Below are 16825 nucleotides of genomic sequence, written 5' to 3' on the forward strand. Positions count from 1 at the left end.
AAGCTTTCACTTCCTACTTTGTTGTCACTGAGCCCAAAGCTGTGCCAGAGAAATCCCTACCCACCAAACAACCCCAAAATAATCTTAGTAAAGACACTGAAGGCTTGGATATACCTGCACAGTGCTGTAGAAGTAACCCAGCTCCAATGTTGAGGGGCTGTTGGATTGAATGACACATGCAAGGAAACAACTGAGTCTAGGCACTGCAGAGATGAACAAAGGCTTAGAGGATCTCAGTAATGTAAGCTTATGAATTTGCAACATGTATGAGTCATAACAAAAAAAAACTATGGTAAATAGAAGAGTAAGAAAAAAAGAAAGAAGAGAAAGGAAAAACAATGAAAGGAAGAAGGAACATAAATGAAGGAGGGTGAAAATGAGAAGAAATAATTTAATACTCTATATAGACAAGGTGTACCTTGAACTCATTGAGATCTGCCTGTGTCTGCATCCTGAATTCTTACATTAAAGGCACACACGACTGCCCTTGGATTTTAGTCATTTCTTTTAAGCAATGAACTTGGACTTATTCAATGTAATGTCAGAACCTAGCTCTAGGTAGCTCAAAGGAGCCAAAAATAATTTTAGGGCCCCCCTAAACATCCCAGAAAGCACAAACAGATACCCTTTTATTACTGTCAAATTCATTCTGTCAAAGAGAAAAAATGTATAATCAACCTTCTATTAATGGAATGAAGAAGTTAGGACAGACTGTGCAAATGAATATGGGGTTTCTTTTCCTGGTGAAAACAGATACAATAAAAGTAGGTAAGAATTGCTAGGTAAATAGTGCTGTGTATGAGCTATATGCTATTGATATTTAAGTAGGATGTATGTTATATGAATTTCATCTCAACTGAAAGGTAAATTTAAACTATGAGCATTACACAACAGTAAATTACATATTTTTTCTTCTTTGTTTTGTCTATCCAATGTGGAGACACCACACATGTAGATCAACATTTTGAAGGAAAACTTGTCCTTTTGTTTTAAGGAAATAAATGTATCATTTATGAACATGGTTTTTAATCACGATTTAATCACAACATGTTAGAATTAAAAGTCCAAATACTTCCTGTTACAGAATAGAGCACGAAAGCTATGAACAGATTTAGAAGTCAAGTATCTTAGTCTAATGTTCTTTCTGCAATAATTTGCTGTTGCTTGAGTGCTCATTTAACTTTCTGGACTCCTTTAAAGAAAATTATTTTTAAATAAATATTTATCTATGTAAAATGACAAGCCTTCATGCCATTTTTTTCAATTGGTATTGTGAATCCAAATTCTTTTGATATGCTATACACTAGCTGCATGCTTTCGTAGTTGTATTGGACAGTCTCATCCTTATTTGATGGAGTTATTTCAGTTGAGAAAACAGGAAGTGGGTTGCAGATTAACTCAGTAATCCTTGACTCCTTATCCCAGGGAAGTTAAAGGTTTCATTTAGGTTTTCAAAAACACTGCCATTACCACAGCAGTATCTCTGTTTGTATTGCTCAAACTGTCCAGATGCTATAAACCAGCTAGATTGTTCATGTGAGGGACAAAAATGTACTGCCAACCATAGCCAAAAAAATTATACCTTGTTTGCTTTTGTAAGAATTAATTTATGAAGAATGATTAAATTACTCTTGAATATGTCTCTCCCTGACTTGGAAGGTATAGTTAGTTGTCTGTGACATGTTCTTTAAAATCAAAGGAGCAATGCCATGAAGCAGCAGTAAGACGTCTTTGAAATATTTTGTTACGTCACATGCCGCAAATTTGCAGTTTTGCCACATTTCTGCATAATCATTTAGACTCTAAATGGAAGAGTGCTTTTTTTTGCAAAGTGATGGCTTTTCAGAAACAACCTTCGTGGCTCTGGCTTTCTGAAAAGTTTTTATACCCTAAAGAGACTGTTCTGAATTGAGTCTGGGCAGCAGCATCTAGAGGTTTATGACATTTTACCCAGTACCAAAGACGTCCTACATACTGATTTGATATCAGTCCTAGCATGAACATGGTAAAGAACCCCAACCAGTGGGATTCTTATGGAAGACCCAGTGTGAGTGGTGACATTATAAGTTGGAAGGAGCTGAAGAAATGATATCTGGCAATGCCTATCTTTTATCAGTGCACATAATTTAGAATTAAGGTAAATTTTATAGTGAAGGCTTTTAATACAAAGAGAGAGCCTATACAGTACTAAACAGATTCACCGTGGTCTGCTATAGTTAAATTTATTCAGAAACTTCACACTCACCCCCCAAAAAAAACACCCAATGTTTTCTAAAACTACATACATGTATAGTTGTAGTCCAAATACCAAAATTTTTAATAACTAACCCTTTTTAGAGTTTCCAATCCAGGAATAACATTAAAGGGCTATACAACATACAACGGATGTGATTTTCACAACCACACTTTTCTACAGCAAAACATGTTTGTGGAATGTACTTCTAAAGGGTTAAGAGTCTAAAATGTTTGTGTCCCTTCAAATTTCATGTATTGAAATCTTAACTCCCAAAATGTTTAAAGGCAGGGCTTTTGGAAAGTTGGTGATTCAAAATGATCTTTGATTAACATAAATAATATCCTTTTTAAAAAGCCCACAGAGTTATCCTTCACACTTCCTATCATGTGGCAGTTAATGAGAAGGCAAAATTCATGTCAGAAAGTAGACATTTGAGAGATCCTAACTCTACCAGCATCCTGATCTTGAACTTCTTATCTGAAAACTTAGAAACAACAAATGTAAATGTCTACAGTTTACAAGCTGTCCATGAAGTTCATGGTATTTGCTATAGCAGCCATAACAACTGATATGATAAAACCCTAAAGTAAGTCTCTTTGTGTGTGTGTGAGTGCATGTGTATGTGTGTGTACATGTATATGTGAACGTATGTGTGTTTAAGAGAGCAGAAGCAAAAAGAAACAGCTGAGGGCAGTAGCAGAAACACTCAGGAGGTTCCTGGAATATAACACAGTAGGTGGGTCATAAACTCTGGAAGCACCATCTGATTTCTTTCCAAAAGTAAATCAAAATTGAAAATCTCTGTACAATATAAATAGTAAGATCTATGAGCTCTTAATAATAACTTAATTGAATCAAATACAGCTTAACTGTTAGAAGACTTTTAAAGATCCAGATACCTTTGTGAATATATTCATGTAACACATCGTGGAAATCTTAAGGAGTAAAAACAAGGCTTTAAATGTCCTGTTTGTGTTCTGATAGACCATCACACAATTAAGGCCCTATTTTTGTTAAGAGTTGACAGAACTGACAAGTTTTAGAAGCAAACTATCTGGCCTAAAATGTTGCTTCTAACATTGCACTTCTTCATTCAGACACCATCCCACATTTCCATATTTTCTATGTATTCTTTCCTTTTTTATATGCTTAAAAGTGTAAGCATATGTGTCTCATAGGCATGATTTAAGGAGTTAATTAAATGAAAATTATAGAGTTCTTCAGGTTGCCTATAGCAGAGGTCTCCAGTACGTGGTAATGGCATATATTCACATATTTTTGTTTGTTATCATTTTTATTACAACTTTTAAATTTCAAGAATAATATGCACATACAACTGGTCATTGGATAAGTTTATTCATCTGCACCACTATAACAAGGTGTTTAATACTATTCTTGCTAACAATTGTAGGAAGAGATACATTAAATAACTATGTGGGAAGCACCCTGGTCATGGAAAATTATCTTAACATGAAGTAATTTATGTAATATTGACAATGCAATTGTAGGTTAAATGTCCAGTAAAGATTCTTATAGATGAAAAAGTTGACATCATTAAGACTAGTAGTGACACAACTAGAATTTGTACTCATCTTTTTTATTTGAAAGTTACTATTAACAATGATATCAAAAATAGAAAAGCTAAGACTGGTGATAAAGCTCAACAGTAGTACATTTGCCTAGCCAGTATCAAAGACTGGGTCTGCTCTTCAGCAGCACAGGTATAAAAATAAATCAAAGATTCACTGAGTTCTTACTGTAGCCTTGGCCTGCTAACTAAGGTAAAGTGTGTGTCACAACCATCTCAGACAGATTTGTCATGATCATAAATGCTTCCAGCATTTCAGTGGCTGCAATCAGATATATGCTAGAAAAAAACATAAGCCCATGATGCAGAGAAATAATTTGAGCTTAAAGTAGAAATTATAGAATTATGAAAGCTTCTTTTCAATTTGGGTCATAGAATCTTTGAGCTAGCTTTAAAATTGCATTGCAAATACTCTCTTTTGGGAGACTTAAAACCTGATGATCAAAAAGGAATAATGCATTTCCATCACCTCTCACAAATCTCAGCATTTGAGCAAGCTTTGACCTGCTAGACGGGTAGGAGTCACACTATCATTGACCAATGGCTCAAACAAAGCCCTGAGACAAATGATAAATTTGGCATTAGTCTTGACCTTCAAGAACCCCACTGTCTATAGGGGGAAAAAAAGAAGCCATGCACTATTGAGTTAAAGGCCACATCAGCACAGTATGTGAGTTTACAGGAAAACACACTACCTGACTGGTATAAGGACATCAAGAAAGTTGATTAAAAGAGAAGATAGCAATAAGTGACAAAAAAGGAATCACAAGATGAAGGAAGAAGTGAAGAGTTAATACAGAAAAACTCGGTGTATTTTCAGCCAGTTTGTCCAGTCATGAACCCAAGTAATTGGAGACAGGGTCATCACCAACTGCTGAGACACTGGGACAGTTTCCCCTGGACATGATACTGAACAGAGGATAAATACTCTGTTAGATTTTGAGTACAAAACTAAGCTGATAGAACAGGGCCTTAGTATAGGTTTATGTTAAGCCAATGCATTTATATCAAGGCTTTCTTTCTTGAGGCCCAAAAGAAGAAGCTAGGAAGAGTCCTTGCCCCAATTCCCTTGACTTTAGGGGTGAATGTGATTATTTTAAAGTTGTTTTATGAGGAATTTAGAAATGGTCATAATTTAATGAAGAGGAATTAGTCAGCTTGATTTGTACAGCCATAATCTTGTTTTTGCTCACTAAGCTAAAGTCATATCTTACATTGTTAGAAATCTTTCTAATTGATACAACATTGAAGATATAATCTTTATTATGGTATAGAATTTATTTGATACAGATTTAAGGTTTTTCAGTGGTATACTTTCTTATTGATTTAAAATTGAGATTAGTATTGTTACTTTCATATAGGTATTGTACCTATACAATACATTTGGAAATGCAAGGGTTAGACCCAGTCCTATAACTGCTATTATACACTGTTTTAGTTGATTAAACAATATGTGTTAAGGGCCAGATATAAAGTTCATGGTTCTGAGTCAATTAAAAGGGTGTTTTTGAGGTATTTTAATTAAAAATAGCCAAGAGTAGTCAACGTTAACAGTTTAGAAATGCTTTTTAAGTTAGATGGTTTTCAAAAATGTCAGAAATCTGTAAATTATGACATTTAATGTTATTTTTCCTTTGTTGAGACATATTTGCTTCTTCCAGTTCCCCTTTGGTGTATTTAACTAAGTAATTGAATATCTCAACCTCCAGGTGAGGTATATATTGTGGCTAGGCAGAAACTGCCCCTTTTCATCTACAGACTAATACTGTCCAGAAAATAACACATTATGCAGAATAGTAGACTGACAGTCTTTGCTGAGCCAAAATTATCATCCCTTCAAGATTTCTGCATTTCAAAGTCTGTCAGTGATCCTGGGTCAGAAGGCTGAATACTTGCTTTCACATCTTGCTAACAGAGGACTGCTAGTGGAGATTTTTCTCTACAACCTGTCTCAGCTCTGGAAATTGTGTTAGGCTTCCTATGTTTTTAGATATTTGGCCATTCTCAGAAATCTGATGGAGTTGAAGACTAATTTAGTTTTATAGACTACCAAAGATAATTAACTTTGAGAAAACTTAAGTCATCCAGAATATTTTCAAGTGGTAATAGTTGTATACAGCTTACATTTGAAGGTGAAAGGTTTTAGGGAAACAGAAAGGGAGATGTGTAGGTTTATATTAAGGCAATGCATGTTTGGACAATGGAAAGGTAGGTGGGAAAAGAGGTTGGAGAACAGGAAGTAAAGGAGGTGGTAGAGATTGACAGAGGAATGAATGGAAGCCAACATGTATGTTCCTCTTGGCACATCTCTAGCTTAATGAGGTTGTCATGATTATTTCTAAGGGTTTCTATGGGTTTAATTTATTTCATATAAATAGGCGATTCATTCATATCATTGTCCATTGGTTGTAAGCTTATTGTAGAGAGGGTTTGTAGATTGAGAATTTAACATATAAACCTGTTTGCTAAGTTTTTACCGGGTTGTGGAGAATGTGAGCTAAGTTCTTGGCTGGTAGAGGAGCAGCCAGGAACAGCGGTTTCAGCATGGAGGCCTGCAGCTCCACATGAGAACCAGTAGTTAAAGTTACAGACTAAAGGAGAGACAGCTGAGAGAGGTTGGTGTGGGGACCGAGTGGTAAAGAAAGAACCTGGATTCTGGCACTAGCGCAGGATAAAAGGTTTTCACTTTTTAATATTTACTGTAACACCCTAGAAATATGTGTCATGCACTACTTTATAGCAAATGCTGGAAGGGAAAGAAGCCAAATGAAGGAGGTGTGGGAAACTAAAGAAGAGTTGGGAGTCTGTTCGTTGCGTACATAGATGAGAGATGTTGAGAGCTTACCTGAATTAGACAATGGCCTAGAAAGTGGAGAGGTAGATATATGAAGCATATTTTCTTCTTTTCTTCTGTCTGTTGGAAATCAGCAAATGACACCAAAGTGATCTGAAGCAGTGAACAGTCCCACATCACACCTCCCTAGTGATCTTTGCCCTGAAAGTACTTGACCAACACAAAATAGTTCTGATTACCCAGTTTTTCTATGTGAAGATGGATTTAGTCAAAATCTGACATAAACAAACCACCTTTACCAAATCTTAAATTGTATGATCTCCTCAATAATATTTTTCTGATTGATATTTTTCAAGAAGCAGCTTAGGTATCAGGTAGAAGGTAGAACACCTTCTTAATGAATTACCATCCTTAATGTGGTTATCAATTCTGGCATGAATGTTTCTGTGACTATAAGAATATTGTTCTATTGCTAGAGATTTTCATCAAACTTCAAACAATAAAGGCACACAAATCTCTGGACATGAAGTGACAGAAAATGACACTAATTTATATCTACTAGAAGCTAGTATTTATTGATTGAAATTCAATAGTAACTGGGAGCTACAGAAAAGGCAAAGTTCCACAATTAATTCTCTACCATGTTCTCAGATTTCTAAGACACCCAAGAACCCCATCATAGAAAGTACTCTTTGGTGTTGCATTTTCACATTTAGTTCAATCAGAGCTATGTACATATTTTGTTATGATACTCAGTGACAATATCTACATGAAAATAACATGGTATATTTGTTTTTGTTTTGTTTTTTTCCATCTGGAGTGAGCTACTGATCTTATAATAATACCTGAAAAAGCCATATCTGTGCCAATAGAATGTACAACAGATCTATTTGGAAAAATAACTGTTCAAAGTTCTTCAAAGCAGCCCCCGGGGAACACCTAGCTGCCCTGACCTGCATGCTGTCCTCCAATGTCCATGGTCTGGCAACTACTCTGCCAGGCTCCACTAGGCCTACTATGCCAGAAACAACCTGGTTAAATACCCTGCCCCATCCTAGAGCATGTCCAGATGCTCTAAGTCATGCATTACACACATCTCCTACATCTCAGGTATAAATGATACAATGGAAAAATTGATAAATCATTCAAACATCCAGAAAATCTGGGCTACTATGAAAAGACCTAAACTAGGATAATAGAAATAGAAGAAAGTGATAAGTCTCAGCTCCGAGGATCAGAAAATACTTTCAACAAAATTATAGAAGAAAATTTCCCCAACCAAAAGAGATGCCTATAAACATATAAGATGCTCACATATATACCAATTAGCTTTTATCAGAAAAAACTCTCTCACCCCATAAAATGAAAACACGAAATTTACAGAAAAAAAGAAATAATATTAAAAGTTGCAAGGAAAAATAGCCAAGTAATACACAAAAGCATACCTATCAGAACTACACCTGCCTTCTCAACTGAGATTCTAAAAGCTAGAATGAGCAGAACTTGGAGCCTCTAAGAAACCAAAGATGTCAACCTAGAGTACATTACCCATCAAAATTCTCAATCATCATAGATACAGAAACCAAGATATTCTAAGAAAAAAACCACACAAATTTAAACAAATCTATCTACAAATCAATCCCTACAGAAAATACTAGAAGCAAAACTCTAACTCAAGGAGGTTAAAATCACCTAGGAAAACAGAAAATATATAATTTCACATCAGCAAAATTTTACGTGCACACACACACACACACAGAGGGAGAGGGAGAGAGAGAGTGAGAGTGAGAGTGAGAGAGAGAGAGAGAGAGAGAGAGAGAGAGAGAGAGAGAGAGAGAGAGAGAGACTAATACCACCAACATCAAAATATGAATAATTAGCAAACATTGGACATTAATATCTTTCAACATCAATGGACTCAATTCACCAATAAAAAGACACAGGTGAAAAGAATGGACAAAAATCCAGGAACATACATAAAGCACACCTGAGCAACAAGCATAGATGTTACTTCAGAGTAAAAGGCTGGAAAAGGGTTTTTCAACAGACATAAGAAACGAGCTGGATTATCAATTCTAATATCTAATAAAATAGACATTTAACCAAATTTATTCACACAATGTGGAGAATGACATTTCATACTCACGGAAAAAAAAAAAAAAAAAAAAAACACCAAGAAACCTTTCAATTCTGAACATCTATGCCCCAAATGCAAAAGTACCCTCATTTGTAAAAGTAACATTACTAAAGATTAATCGTACATTGAACCACACACATTAATATTGGGAGACTTCAATACCCCACTCTTACCAAATGACTTGTCATCAAGACAGAAACTAAACAGAGAAATAATGAAATTAACAAAGGTTATGAATCAAAAAGACTTAACATATACAAAACATTTTACCCAAAGATAAAGGAATATCCCTTCTTAACACCCTATGGAATCTTCTCCAAAACTGATGATACAGTAGGTCATCACAAATCAAACCTCAACAGACAGAAAAACATTGAAATAACTCTTTGTATTATATCAGAACACTATAGATTAATGCTGGACTTCTGTGACTGGGTTACATCACTCAGGATGATAGCTTTAAGTTTCATCCATTTGTCTAGGAATTTCATGAACTTGTTGATTTTAATAGCTGAGTAATACTCCATTTTGTATATTATCACAATTTCTGCATCCACTCCTCTGTTGAAGGACATCCGGGTTCTTTACAGTTCCTTGATATTATAAATAATGCTGCTATGAACATTGTTGAACATGTGTCCTTGTTAGATATTGGACTTACTTTTGGGTGTATGCCCAGAAGTGGTATAGCTGGGTCCTCAGATAATGTTATGTCCAATTTTCTGAGGAGCTGCCAGACTGATTTCCAAACTAGTTGTACCAGTTTACAACCCCATAAACAGTAGAGGAGCTGTTCCTCTTTCTCCTCATCTTTGCCAGTATCTGCTGTCATCTGAGCTTTTTATCTTAACCATTCTGACTGGTGTGAGGTGGAATCTCAGGGTTGTTTTAATCTGCATTTCCTAGTTGACTAGGGTTGTTGAGCATTTCTTTAAGTGCTTCTCAGACCGTCAATATCTCTCAGTTGAGAAGTTTCTGTATAGCTCTAAACTACATTTTAATAGGATTATTTGATTCTCTAGAGTCTAAATTCTTGAGTTCTTTGTATATATTGGATACTAACCCTCTATCAGATGCAGGATTGGTAAAGATCTTTTCCCAATCTGTTGGTTTCTGTTTTGTCCTTTTGACAGTGTCCTTGGCCTTACAGAAGGTTTGCAATTTCATGAGGTCTTATTTGTTGATTCTTGATCTTAGAGCATAAGCCATTGGTTGTATGTATTCACTTACAAGCAGATACTAGCCCCCCCCCCCCCAAAAAAAAGCTTAGAATACTCAAGAAACTATCCACAGAACTTATGAAGTTAAAAAAGGAGGAAGGCCAGAATGTGGATGCCTCAGTCTTTCTTAGAAGGGAGAACAAAACAGAGGAGGAAATAAAGGGTCAAATAGAGGAGCAGGGATTGAAGAAAAGATCTACAGAGACTGCTTCACCTGGAGAACTGCCCCATATGCAGCCACCAAACCTAAGCACTGTTGCTAATGCCAATATGTGTTTACTGGCAGGAAACAGATATGGATGTCTTCTCAGAGGCTCTCCAAGAGTCAAATGAGGATTTTTGCAGCTAAACATCAGATTGAACATGGGACCCCAATGAAAGAGCTAGAGAAAGGACTGAAAAAGCTGAAAGGTTTGCAACCTCATGGGAAGAACAACATCATCAACCAGCCAAGGCACTAAGGTCGAGAGGTAATTGTGAGATGGAGCAAGTTCATGGGTTCAAGTTGAGTGGGAGGAGGGAGGGTTGTGGGAGGAAGGGTATAACATTTGAAATGTAAATACAAAGAATATCCAATAAAATTGAAAAAAATAAGAAAAAAAAGCTGGACTTTAACAACAGAAATAAAAAGCTTACAAACACATAGAAACTGTCAATCTCTCTACTCATTGATCACTGGGTCAGGAAAGAAAGAAAGAAGCTAAAGACTTTTGAAATCCATAAAAATTAATGCCTAAAATACCCACACTTATGGGATACAATGAAAGCAGTGCTAAAAAGAAAATTCATAGCAATAAGTACATTCATAAAGAAATTGGGTAGTTCTGATACTAGCAACTTATCAACAAACCTGAAAGCTTAAAAAAACAAAACAAAACAAAACAAAAAAACCAAAAAACACCCAAAAGGAATAGACATTGGAAATAAACAAATTTAGGGCTAAAATCAGTCATTTCAAAACAATGACATCAATAAAAGTAATCAACAAAACCAAAAACAGATTTTTTGAGAAAATCAACAATACTGACAAACTAAACAAATGTACAGAAAGTATCCAAATTATCCAAATTGAAAAGAGAGACATAACAACAGATAGTGAAGAAATTCAAAGAATCATTAGGTACTAGTTCAAAAGCTTGTACTCCACAAAATTGGAAAATCCACACAAGAGGGATGATTTTCTAGATATATACAAATTACCAAAGTTTTAAAAAAAGATCAAATTAACTATTTAAATTGTCCTAAATAGTCCTATAATCCTCTAAAGAAATAGAAGACTCATTAAAAGTCTCCCAACCAAAAACAGTCCAGGGCCAGACAGATTTGTCCCAGAATTGTACCATACTTTCAAAAAAGCTAATTCCAATATTCTTCACACCACACTAATTTTTTTTTAAAAAAAGGAACATTATCAAACTTATTCCTTGAGGGCATGGTCAGAGCAAAACCTAAAGCACACAAATACTCAAAAAAAAAAAAAAAAAAAAAAAAAAAAAAAAAAACCAAAGAGAATTTTAGATCAATTTATCTTAAGAACATTGATTTAAAAATAATAAAATACTTGCAAATTAAATCCAATAACACATCAAAAGATCATCTACTATGATCAAGTACACTTCATTCCAGGGATGCAGGTATGGTTCAATATACGAAAAACCATCAATGTCATTCTTTATATAAATAAACGTAAAGAAAACAAAAACAAGATCATCATTATTAGATGCTGAACAAGCTTTGACAAAATCCAAAACCCACTTCATGTTGAACGTCTTGGACAGATCAGAGATTCAAGAGGCATAACTAAACATAATAAAAGCGATATACAGCATTTCAATAGGCAACACCAAATTAAATGGAAAGAAATATGAAACAATCCCACTAAAATCACAGGTTAGACAAGGGCTGTCCACTCTTCCCCTATTTATTCACTATAGTACTTGAATTGTTAGCTAGAACAATAAGACAACAAAAAGAGATCAAGAGGATAAAAATTGGCAAAGAAGAAATAAATGTATTACTATTCGCAGATGATATGATATTATATATGTGACTCCAAAAATTCTGCCAAGAAACTCCTGCAGCTGATAACTAACTTTACTAAAGTGGATGGATAGAAAATTAACTAGAAAAAAAATCTGTAGCCCTACTATAAACACACAATGAACAGGCTGTGACAGAAATGAAAAAACCAGCACCCCCCAAAATAGCCATATTAGTAGAAAATATCTTGGTGTAACTCTAATTAAGCAAGTGAAAGGCCTGTATAACAAGAATTTCAAGTCTATGAACAAAGAAATTGAAGAAAATATCCAAAGATGGAAAGATCTTCTAAGATTCATAGAATCTCTGAACTGTAAAATCATCCCCCAAAATCAGATCGGACAGTTCAAACATATTATAACATACAATATACATTACCATTCTGAAATATTATAGTTACAAAATAATAAACCAAAGCGAGAATAAAAACCAGTTGTGCAAACTCCAAATTCTGCATCTCCATGTCTGCTGTCAAAGTATTCTTCATCTTTCCAACGCCTTTCATCTTTATTGAATGCCATAAAGTTATTTCTCTTGGTCTGTTTCTACTCTCTATTAGCAGCTTTCCTTCACTGGTATACCACAGCTCTGGCATCTCTAACATTTTGGGGTCTCTAGGGAAACTTCAACTTCACATCACACAGTGTCAGGGATTCACGAATGATCTTCTGGACTCCTCTAAAGGTCTCCAAATTTGTCCTCTGTAGCATCTTGGATCTGATTGATTACTCTCCACTGCTGCGGCTCATCTTCGTAGTCATCCCATAGTAATGAAATCTCCAATTGCTGGGTTCTTCCCTCTGCAGCTAGGCTTTACCAATAGTCTCTCATAGACTCCCTTCATGGTTCTAAGCCTCAACCTCTTTGTATGACCCTTTCAGTTCTGGGCCATCGACTGCAACTGAGGCTGCACCATCTCAAATAGTCTTTCCTAGCCTCTCACAGTGACACATCTCAGCTGTTTTCCATGACCCGTTCATATCTTCAAAACCAGTACCACTTGGGTAATTCTTAAACATTACCAAGTCCAGCTTGAAACATAAGTAAAAATTGGTTATGTCTGGAACATAGCTTCTTTGTGCTCTCAGAGAACACTTACCAGAAGATTTCACCTCAGTGATACAGATCTCTTTTTAACCACTACTAGCTTCTTAGCACCAACTAACCAGCATCAGTTGGTCCACTCATGCCTTTTGTTATTGACTCTAAAGCCAAAGCCACATGGCCAAAGCTGCTGAGCTCTGTTGCTTGCTGGGGGTGAATCATGTCCCCCTTGTTCTATTACATCATCACTAGCTTTCTGTTTTCTAAATATTTCATTGCCTAAGCTTGGTTGTCCTAGAACTTGCTCTATAGAATGGCCTTGAACTCATAGATCTGCTTGCCTTTGTCTCCTGAGTACTGAGATTAAAGATATGTATCACCTCATCCAGACATGAGGCTTTCTTTATCTTTTCACAACATCTTTGTAATTCTGAATTGTAGTTTCTTCCAGATATAATCAAATTGACAAGCAAAAAAAAAAATACTTGTCAATTTGAAACATAAGCAATTATTCTTATTTCCAAATGAAAAATAATAACCAGGCTATAACAACACCTAACATGATATAAACACTCCTTCTTCAACTACAAATGCATAAAAAATAAGCTTAGCTGTGTCAGAATCTTGATTGAGGTTGCCATTCCCTTAATTAGACTTAATATCCTTAAACACAGGATTTATTTCTGTTACACTTTCTGGTAACACTTTATTCTTTCAACCATATAACTTATATTTTTTTCCTTTATAATTTTGTCACTCTTGATCAGAATATTCTTCATAAGAGTGGACCACAGGGCAGAGTCTATACTATACTTATTGAGACTTACTTCCTCAATGCAACCAATATGAATCTCTTTGCCTTAGCCTCAGGTAGATTCCCCCAAAAGGGCAGAAAGCAGCTACATTCTTCAACAAAATATCATAAGAACAATATTCAGGCAATATACTACAATTCTTCTCTTCTGAAATCTCTTGAACCAGGACCTCATAACTTAAATAATCTTTAGCACCAATGTCTTCCATATTCCTGCTAGGATGGTCCATTAAGCCCTACTTAATGAATCACACTGCTTTCCAAATCTAAAGTCCTCGATTCCACATTCCTCCAAAAAAAAAAAAAAAAAAAAAAAAATATCATTACCAGGCTATCACAGTGATACCCAACTCCTGGTATCAACTTCTGTCTTAGTGTTTTTTTACTGTAAAGAGACACCATGACCAAATCAAATATTTAATTTGGGTTGGCTTGCAATTTTAGAGGCTCAGTCCATTATCATCATGGTAGGAATCATGGCATAGCCAACTTGGGGCTGAAAGAGTTCTACATCTAAACCAAGGCAACCAGGAGGAGTGTATCTTTTCCAGAAATCTAAGAGGAGGGTCTCTTCTCCAATGAGTGGAACCTGAGCATGAGAGCCTCAAAGCCCATTCCCTCAGTGACATACTTCCCCCAACAAGCCATACTTCATCAAGGCCATACTCTCTAATTCCCTGGGCCAAGCATTTTCAAACCACCACAATTCCTAACAAAGAAATCTCTAATGGCTGAAAACTTAAAGAAATATTTAACATCCTTAGTCATCAGGGAAATACAAATCGAAATGGCTCTGATCTATTTTATACCTTTCAGAAAAACTTAAATCAAAAACTCAAGTGACAGTGCATGCTGGCTAGGATATGGTGTAAGGGAAGTATTCTTCCACTGCTGGTAGGAGTGCAAACTTGTACAGTCACTTTGGAAATCAATTTTCAACTGATTTCCAAGCAGTTTCTCAGAAAACTGAGACTAATTCTACTCCCAAAACTCAGCTATACCACTCCTGGTCATATACCCAAAAGGTGTCTCACTATACTACAAGGTCATATGCTCAACTGTGTTCATAGTGGCTATGTTTGTAATGGTCAGAAACTGAAAACAACCTAGATGTCCCTCAACTGAAGAATGGATAAAGTAAATGTAGTGATGTTTTTACAATAAGATACTATTCAGCTACTAAAAACAATGGCCTTATGAAACTTGCAGGCAAGTGGATAGAAGTGGAAAACATCATCCTGAGTAAGGTTCTCAGAACTAGAAGAACATATATGGTATGCACTTACTTGTAAGTGGACATTAGATGTAAAGTAGAGGAAAACCATGGTACTATCCACAGACCCAAAGAAATTAAGTAATAAAGAGGGCCAAAGCAGGGAGTAGGGGAATGAGTGAATGTCACATAGAAGAAGATGGAGGTAGATGGAGGTAGTGAACTGCATGAAAGATGGGGTGAGGAGGGCAATGGTAATGGTCAGCTGGTGTTGGTAGAGGAGGGCAGGCTGGAGGGGGCTAAGATTGAAAATGGAAGTCAGTGGAGGGGTTTCCAGGACTAGCCAGAGACCTGGGGTTGGGGAGAATTCAGGGAGTCAATGGAAGTGATCCTAGCTGAGACTCCTACCAGAGAGGGATATGTAGGCTGAACTGGCCACCTTCTGTATCCAGTTGGGACTTCAGTGGAAAGATATGGACATCAAACCATCCATATAACCTTTGCCCCAAAATTTGTCTTGCCTACAAGATATACAGGGATAAATATAGAGCACAGAATGAGGGAACAACCAACCATTGACTCCCTCACTTAAGACCCATCACATGTAAGAGGACCAATCCCTAAGCTATTCATGATACTCTACTATGTATGCTGACAGGAGCCTAGCATAACTGTCTTATGAGAGGCTCCACCAAGCAGTGGAAGGAAGCAGGTGCAGAGATTGACAGTCAAACATCAGGCAGTGTTTGGGGAATCCTGTAGAAAAGTGGGGGATAGAAGTTAGTGCTAGGGGTCAAGGCCACCATAAGATCCACAGAGTCAACTAACCTGGCCATTTTGGGGCTCACAGAGACTGAAACATCAATCAAAAAGCATGCAAGGGTGAGGTCATCTATGTCTCCTACACATTTTTTTTTGCAGATATGTCTTGGTCTTCATGTGGGTCTCCTAACAATTTGAGCAGAGACTGTCTATGACACTGTTGCCTGTCATTAAATCCCTTTGCCTAACTGGACTGCCAGGTTGGACCTCAGTGGGAGAAAATGCACTTAGTCCTGCTGAGACCAGCTGATGTTCGAGGATGGGGTGGTAATCAATGGGGCCTTCCACTTCTGTGAGGAGAGTGGGGAGTATAATTGGAAGAATGATATGTAAATGTGGGACTGGGAGGAGGACTGAGATCAGTATTTAAAGTGAAATAAATAAGTTATGAGATACTAGCAGAGGTGAGACAAAAAACAAAAACAAACAAACAAAAAAAAAACCAAAAAAAACACCTGAGATACCAGCTAAGGTAAGACCAAAGAGAGAAAAAAACAAACAAACAAACAAAACCAAAACCAAAAACCAAAAACACCTGTGGAACACTGCTGGCCAAATCTAATTGCAATAATCTTATTCTCATTAAAAGGAGATATAAAATTAATCCAGTCAGCTTCCAATACCAGATATAAGGTCTGCCTCTAAATAGACATAAGACAGCTTTTGTGACAGTTACACCCTAGTTTTCACAGCTAGATGATGTCTTGCCATCAAATCTGTTTCTTGGCTGTTTTAGCTTACTACCATAATTTGTAGTGGCCCACATGGGCTTTTAACACCTGCTGTTATTAGGAGAGCCTGCAGACAGTGGTGAAGCAGGTGGCAGCTGTAACTGACTCCAGAAAAAGAAATAAATTCTAACCATTCACCAAAAAACTCAAATGAGCTCTAACCTTTCAGGTTTATTGTTATTTCAG

The 16825-nt window shown here is 36.3% G+C and overlaps 1 protein-coding gene across 1 annotated transcript in view; it reads right to left on the reverse strand.

Moving 5' to 3' along the window:
- The window catches only part of FGF13 (fibroblast growth factor 13), a gene marked incomplete at its 5' end in the record, with an annotated part of 514647 nt that overhangs the window by 386987 nt on the left and 110835 nt on the right, over window positions 1–16825 (reverse strand). The gene's annotated exons all lie outside the window — the stretch shown is intronic.

Source organism: Micromys minutus (assembly GCF_963924665.1).
Source record: "Micromys minutus genome assembly, chromosome: X".
In the NCBI taxonomy this organism is placed as follows: Eukaryota; Metazoa; Chordata; class Mammalia; order Rodentia; family Muridae; genus Micromys; species Micromys minutus.